The 6,554-nt window shown below is 37.8% G+C and overlaps 1 protein-coding gene across 3 annotated transcripts in view; it reads right to left on the bottom strand.

Moving 5' to 3' along the window:
* SIPA1L1 (signal induced proliferation associated 1 like 1) overlaps positions 1 to 6,554 on the bottom strand; it is a 200,608-nt gene that overhangs the window by 193,652 nt on the left and 402 nt on the right. The gene's annotated exons all lie outside the window — the stretch shown is intronic.

Raw genomic sequence — 6,554 nt, 5'->3', positions numbered from 1 at the left:
GAAAAGAAAGGAAAGAGTCAAGGGGAAAAAAAAACATCCAAGGAAAGGATAAACTATGTTAACAGCTTTTACAGAATTATCTCCTTTTGTCCTCATTTCTAAATGTTTTCTCCAGCAAAAGCTGTGGGAAAGCATCATGGTTCACTCTTTCTTCTAGCTGCTCTATGATCAATACAGTGCAGACTATTGAACTATTTTATTCTGATTCACACAACAAGCTGTTAAATACATTTGGAAAGTAGATTATCAGTGCTAGTATCACGTCATTCATGAAGATATATTTATTTTCAAGGCATGAAAGTGCCATAACTTTCTTTTGCACAATTATGCAGTTCTTCAGCATGGACTGCAAGCATAAAATCCTATTTCAGCCCTTAGAATTTGAAAAGAAAAATACTCCTAGAAATTTCAACTGCATCTAGCAGAAGGAGGAAAGGCCCTCCAGGATTTATTTGTTGAGGTCTAGTATTGTCTTCTATTTGATACATGCAAAAATATTCCAAAACCAGTATCAGACATCTTAGCTTCTATAAATTTTAAAAAATAGAGACTGGTAATTCAGAAAGTGAGGAGAGAAGCCTTGTGCACAAAAACCAAATGAGATCTTTAAACAGTTCAGAGATAAGAACTGTAATGACTTTTATATAGCACTAACACGTTTAAGCCTGCAGTCTGAGTTTCAACACCCATTGTCTTCTTTAATTTTTAAACATGCAGACAAAGTTATGTTACACTTCAGAAATGCAAAAAAGAAAAAACTAGAGTCTGATCATTGCCAGTTTCTTCAGCAAGAGCAAATTCGTGCTGTGGCCCTGCCAAATGGCAAATGTTCAAGATGCGTATGTTTCTGCTTACATGAGTCTCTCAAGGAAAAATAAATAAATAAGTATGCACACAACCCACTGCCCCCCTTGTGTGCCCAGAGATAAAGGAAAGGGGGTTTCCTGTCCCAGGTTTGCAACCTGAGAGCCACCAGCAGTGCTGCTGCTGCCCCTGCCAGAGACACAAAATGGGCGGGACACTAAAGGAAAAGTGTTTCACATTTGTTCAAAAAAGGAAAACCATCCTTATAGCAAGCTTTTTTTTTAAGCTGTACCTACAATAGCACTTCCAACAGCAGTGCCCTTTGAGGAGCCCTGCAGCTATCACCAGCTAGCAGCCAGCAGAGTTTAACCCAGGAGTCCAACCTCCACTGGAGCAGGGCTGGCTGCCACAGGGCTGCCAGGGGCTCATGGCTTTGTCCTGTCGAGCTTTAAAAGTCTCCAATGATGGACATTCACCAGTCACTCTGGGGTCACCTGTTAAATGTTTTGTCACCCCCAGAAGGATTTATTTTAATTTTTATAGGTTTTCTGGCATCCATAAACCGGAATTCTCCTGGAGGAAACTAAGCTAAAAACCCCTGCCCAGAAGTTCACCAAATGTGACCCAACCCTTAATGGTCACAGAGGTCCAAGCCAACAAGCCACATCTGTGTGGGCAACATCCAGTTCAGGAGACCAGACCAAATTCTGTCTGAAGCAAAATTGGTCAAATGCAAAAAGTTTTGATCTGGGAGACTTGAGGCCCCCACCTTCAGCCAGAGACCCACGTCTACTGTGCCAAATTATTCGCTATAGTAAGACCAAGTAACAAAACCATGCATATAAAACCCCAATTTTGAAATCAAATGAAAGTACTCTTTTAAACAGAAAGAAAGGGGAAAAAATGTTTCAAACCAGGAAATAACCTCTCCCATAAACACCAATCAACACAGATCTGCACCAAATACTTCCAGTGACAGCACGAATTCATTATGAGTGAGCAAGTAAGACTAGTACCTTATAAAAACAAAATTGCAACCATTTGAAAAAGTTCCAAGAACAATGTAAAATTTTTCTTGGGGCTAAGCTGTGGTGCTTAGTTGCTGGCTGGGGTTAAACCACAACAGCAACCTTTGGTCAAATATACAAATACATATGTTAGAAGTGTCTGTTAGTCTTCAAAAAGAGCTGTCTGTAGGACCACCAACAAGAAAACCCAAGATAGGTACCAAAGCTGCTGATGTGAACAACTGGCATACAGAAAGTTCTGCCACCACAGCAATCGTTTTACAGATATTATCTGACACTCTTAAAAAGAGGTCTGTATTAATCCTATTTCACATCACATCAGCATACAATAAGCCTGTCATTATTTATTCAAAAATCAAAAGACAATTGATCCAGCTTACAGCGCTGTAAAATGCATTATGACTCGAGAAACTCAGAGAACAGAGCCACGCTACAAAAGCAGCCCTTGGCACCTCCTGGAACCTCACCATCCACTGCACAGAGAAGGCAGCAAGGCAGGCTACATAGCAAAGGAAGATGCTTGGCTATTTCCCCCACCCAGAAAAGTAAATATTAAAATCCATAAAATAATCCAGCCATTAAATTTAAAAAACATTAAACATAACTAAGTCTCACAGGCAACTTTTCTCCAAGTTATGCACAACTTCTGACCTATACCTCCTAGCAGCCTGGAAGAACTTGTTCCCCAATGATTTTGGCTAGTTGAGATTTTTTAATCCACTATAACATCACAAGTTAGGAAAGCAGGATTGTTTTAGGGTTAACTGAAGAAGATTTCACCAGATGAAAAGTCCATGCTAAAGCACAAGTTCAAAGTTAACAACTCACAGCTGCAGCAATGAAGTAAAAACCAGTCTCTCTGAGGTTTATGTGAGTATTTTGAGGCACAAATCCTGTGACCTCACAAGGTAAATAAATAACACAAAATTTAAATACCTCCAAAAGATATTTGAGCACTGAAGGTAAACCATATGGAATAATGAAGAATAATCCAACTTTAAACCAACTATATAATATATGCCAGTAGATTCTCTAAGTTTTGAAAACTTATAAAATAAAACTTGGTCTTCAAAAAATCATTCCACTAATCTCCCCAATCCACCAGAAGAAAGCATTCTTCCCATTCTACAGAGCCTAAGACCAAAAGCAAAAGAATATTAAAACATCAACAAAAAATTCAAAGTGTCTCTCAGGCCTAGGCATGAACCACTAGTGCCAGTAACACCTCCTCCTTCCCCATGATACACTTTCAAAAAAGTTCTCTACACAGCCATGCATTTTTCAGGAACTTGATTTCTCTAGAAAAGATGGATGTCTTGAGACATCCATCCACTATGCAGGGAACAAGAGCTATGACTACTGCACTGCAGCATCCAGCAGGAGCTGGAGGAATGGGAAGACACAGCTTAGCAGGACTCAACTCCACTTAGACTCAGACCCTTGAAAGAACCATGACGAATACTTGGTTAGCAATCATACAATTCAACAGCAACCAAGATTATGAAGTGTTCTGTCTCTGCATTCAAAAGAAGTGCTCTTTAAAACATGCTTCCATAAAGAAAACAAAGACATGTAAATGCTTAGCCTTACTTAACACTTAACATAAAAGACATGTGGCAGACTCTAAATCAAATAACTCACTCAGTAAACTGTGCCACAGAATCCAATATTAAAGAGACTGAGACAATGACACAATTTAGCTTTACATATGCAAAAAACAGACATCTAAAACCATTTTATCTGCTGATTCATATTCAAAAACACAGTTATAGTTTCTGCAACTCCTAACGGGTTTCCCAAAGTTCACAGTACAAAACTACTATCAAAACTAACACCAAAACTGCTACAGACTGTGTTAGTCTTGTCCTGTCAGCTGCATAAGAATTTAAAATAAACTGTCATTCGGCCTCACCAATGACCATAATCTGTAGGTTTACCATCAAGTTTTAAGTTCATCCTTGCTGGTAAGACTGCACCCCCAAAAAAACACTGATTGCCTTTCATTAGAGAATATCTCAAGTCTCATAGAGTCATCAAATCCCACTCTATAAACCTCCAGCTTGAGAGTCTTCATTGAAATACTACACTGAGCTCTTGTGAAATATAAAGCTTATTTAAAAGCTGCAATTTAGGAGAGATATACTTGAAATCAAGTCACTGAAGTCAAATCTCCCTGGAAACATAAAATACAGAACAACGTAACTTTTTTCACTCACAGAAAGATACTGAATATATGATTAATTTTACATGCCAAATCAACAAAGCCCTCACCTAACAGTTCTTAAAATTATGTATTTACACTGATAAAAAAATAACTCACTATTGCTATACTCCTGTCATAACTTATTAACAAGTTAAAGAAATGGCTTTCAGAATAAATGAATAAACCAAAAATCTAAAATACAGATAAAGAAGTAAACAGAGAAAATATATAAAAAAATAAGATAACTAAATCATGTCTTATTGACTTTTTAAATATTTAAATTAAAGAGCTGGGAAGAAATAAAAGGAATCTGCCTGAAACCAAGAAAGCCACGGAAACAACAGATCAAAACTCTTTGCCAAACAACCAACACTTAGGGTCAACGAGAATAAATTTCAACCTCTGAACACATCAGGATTAGGGAAACCAACTTGTGTGACTGAAATTTTGATGAAGGCAGAAGCTCTGCTTCTTTACCCCAGTAGGGCATCCTGGATTTCTAACCAGTAGCAGTAAGAACTCAACAGCTTGCAGCAAACCCCTTGCTGAAGGGATTAAACTACTGATATGGAGAAAACTGTTCCTTTTTCTTCTCTACAATAGACATGCTATAGGACAAAACAGAGGAATAGAAAAGAAATTCAACTGGGCCTCAACCCATTCTCTTACTAGCCTACCTCACATTTTCCCCATGTATTTCTAAAATGGTCCTCACGACCTTACTGAAGTTTAAAATAACCAGTTGGAATATTCTGTTTTTAAGTTTTGTTCTCCTACCTTAGAAATAAAAAGTGCCTCCATAGTAGCAAAACTAACAGCTCTGAAATTGACATTTTAAAGGATCTGTTTGAGACAGATTTACAAAGCTGAAAAGACAATAAGAGCTACACAAGAACAAAATGATCTCAAAGTGCCAGCAGAATGCTTATAAGCATGATGAAAAAAAAAGCACTCCTTGAAAAGCTGCAGAAGGGGGAACAGGCCACATTTGAACATAGTTTTTAAAACAACAGCTACCCAAAAGTTAATCCCAAACCTTAAAATAACATTTCAGATAAACATGAGAAGGTGGGAGAAAAAAGCTCTTCGAGCCTAGAACCAATGATGCACAACTGAAATGACAATAAAACCTTTCCTTATAGAAAAAATAGATCATGAATTGCACGTCCTCATACTAAGTCTTCACTCCTGGCTGCAGCTCCACCCTTTCACACGTCTGTGTCAGTGCCTGCCTCTACACCTGCTAGCCTTTTTCATCAAGCAAATCTTTGCAGCCCTACAATAGTCAGAGCTGACATCCCATTTTGCTTCTCACTTCATGATCTAAGAGGTTTTATGAACCACAACTGAGAGCTAAGTACACCTAGCCCAAACAACAATGATGAAACTAAGCATTTTATTAGCATCAGTAAAACCTTCTTAATGCAATGTTGAGCAACTAAGTGTGCATCCTTTAATCAACTGGCCATAAATAAACACTTTAAATGGCAAAAAAAAAAATCTTCTGTCCCTAGCTTCCTATCACCAAAATGAGACATAGCATACACACAAAACATTCAGTCAAGAAAATTCTCTTTTTAGCTTTACCTAAATAGAACCTATGGGGTTGCTTTTTGAAAGCAAGAAAAAATTATTGTGAAGTTCCCACACTGTTTCTACAGTAATAACTGGTATGGCATCTGATGGCCTAAGGCATAAAAGCCTTGACATTGAAACACAACTTAAGAGATCTCTGCGATTACAATTGCCACAAACTTCTACCTTAATACTTTCACATGTCTCTCCCACCACTTCAGCTGAATGGGAATGGAGTCTAGCCCAGCAATGCATTCCAAATAAAAAAGAACCAAACCCTCCACCTGAGAGAACACGTATACTTGCTACCCAGTTAGTACTTGCAGCAAAACCTCTTTTCCCTTTTACAAAACTGGTTAATGCCTTAATTTAAAGGAAACAAGTGCTTAATTCCCATAGTTAGAAAAATAAATAAAAACAATCAATTAAAATTCCATCATGAAAGGGCTGCTTTCTAAAGAAAACACCAATCTTGCTTCATCCATACAGATCTGGAACCTAATGAAATCCGACACCTTTACTCCGAAGATAAATTTGCATTGTATTATCATCTAGGGCTCCGTGCTCACAGATGCACTTCATTCAGCATGCAGTAACGGGTTCATTAAAGCAGCATCACTCAAATTTTTTAAAGGGATTTTGCAGGTAAAATTTTTGAAACACGATTTGGAAAGCAATATTATCCAAAAAAATGCCTCTGTTTTATTCTGTGGTTTAAAACATGCCTCCTCAAACTAAAACATACAGATGTTGTGGCCAAGGTTATACAAGGAGATCTTCATTAAGTTGAGCTATTCCCATTTTGTGTCGCTGCTTTACCAGACATGAATGAGTGCATTCCTCATTACATGAGCTGAAGCTGCATCACAGATATCAGTACAAACAACACAGCTCTTTTTAAATATAGCATGAGAACGTTAACATCAGGACTTCACGCAACAAAA

This window comes from Geospiza fortis, unplaced genomic scaffold, assembly GCF_000277835.1.
Source record: "Geospiza fortis unplaced genomic scaffold, GeoFor_1.0 scaffold54, whole genome shotgun sequence".
NCBI lineage: Eukaryota > Metazoa > Chordata > Aves > Passeriformes > Thraupidae > Geospiza > Geospiza fortis.
Note: the sequence above shows the minus strand (reverse complement) of the source record. Positions and strands in the feature narration are given on the sequence as shown.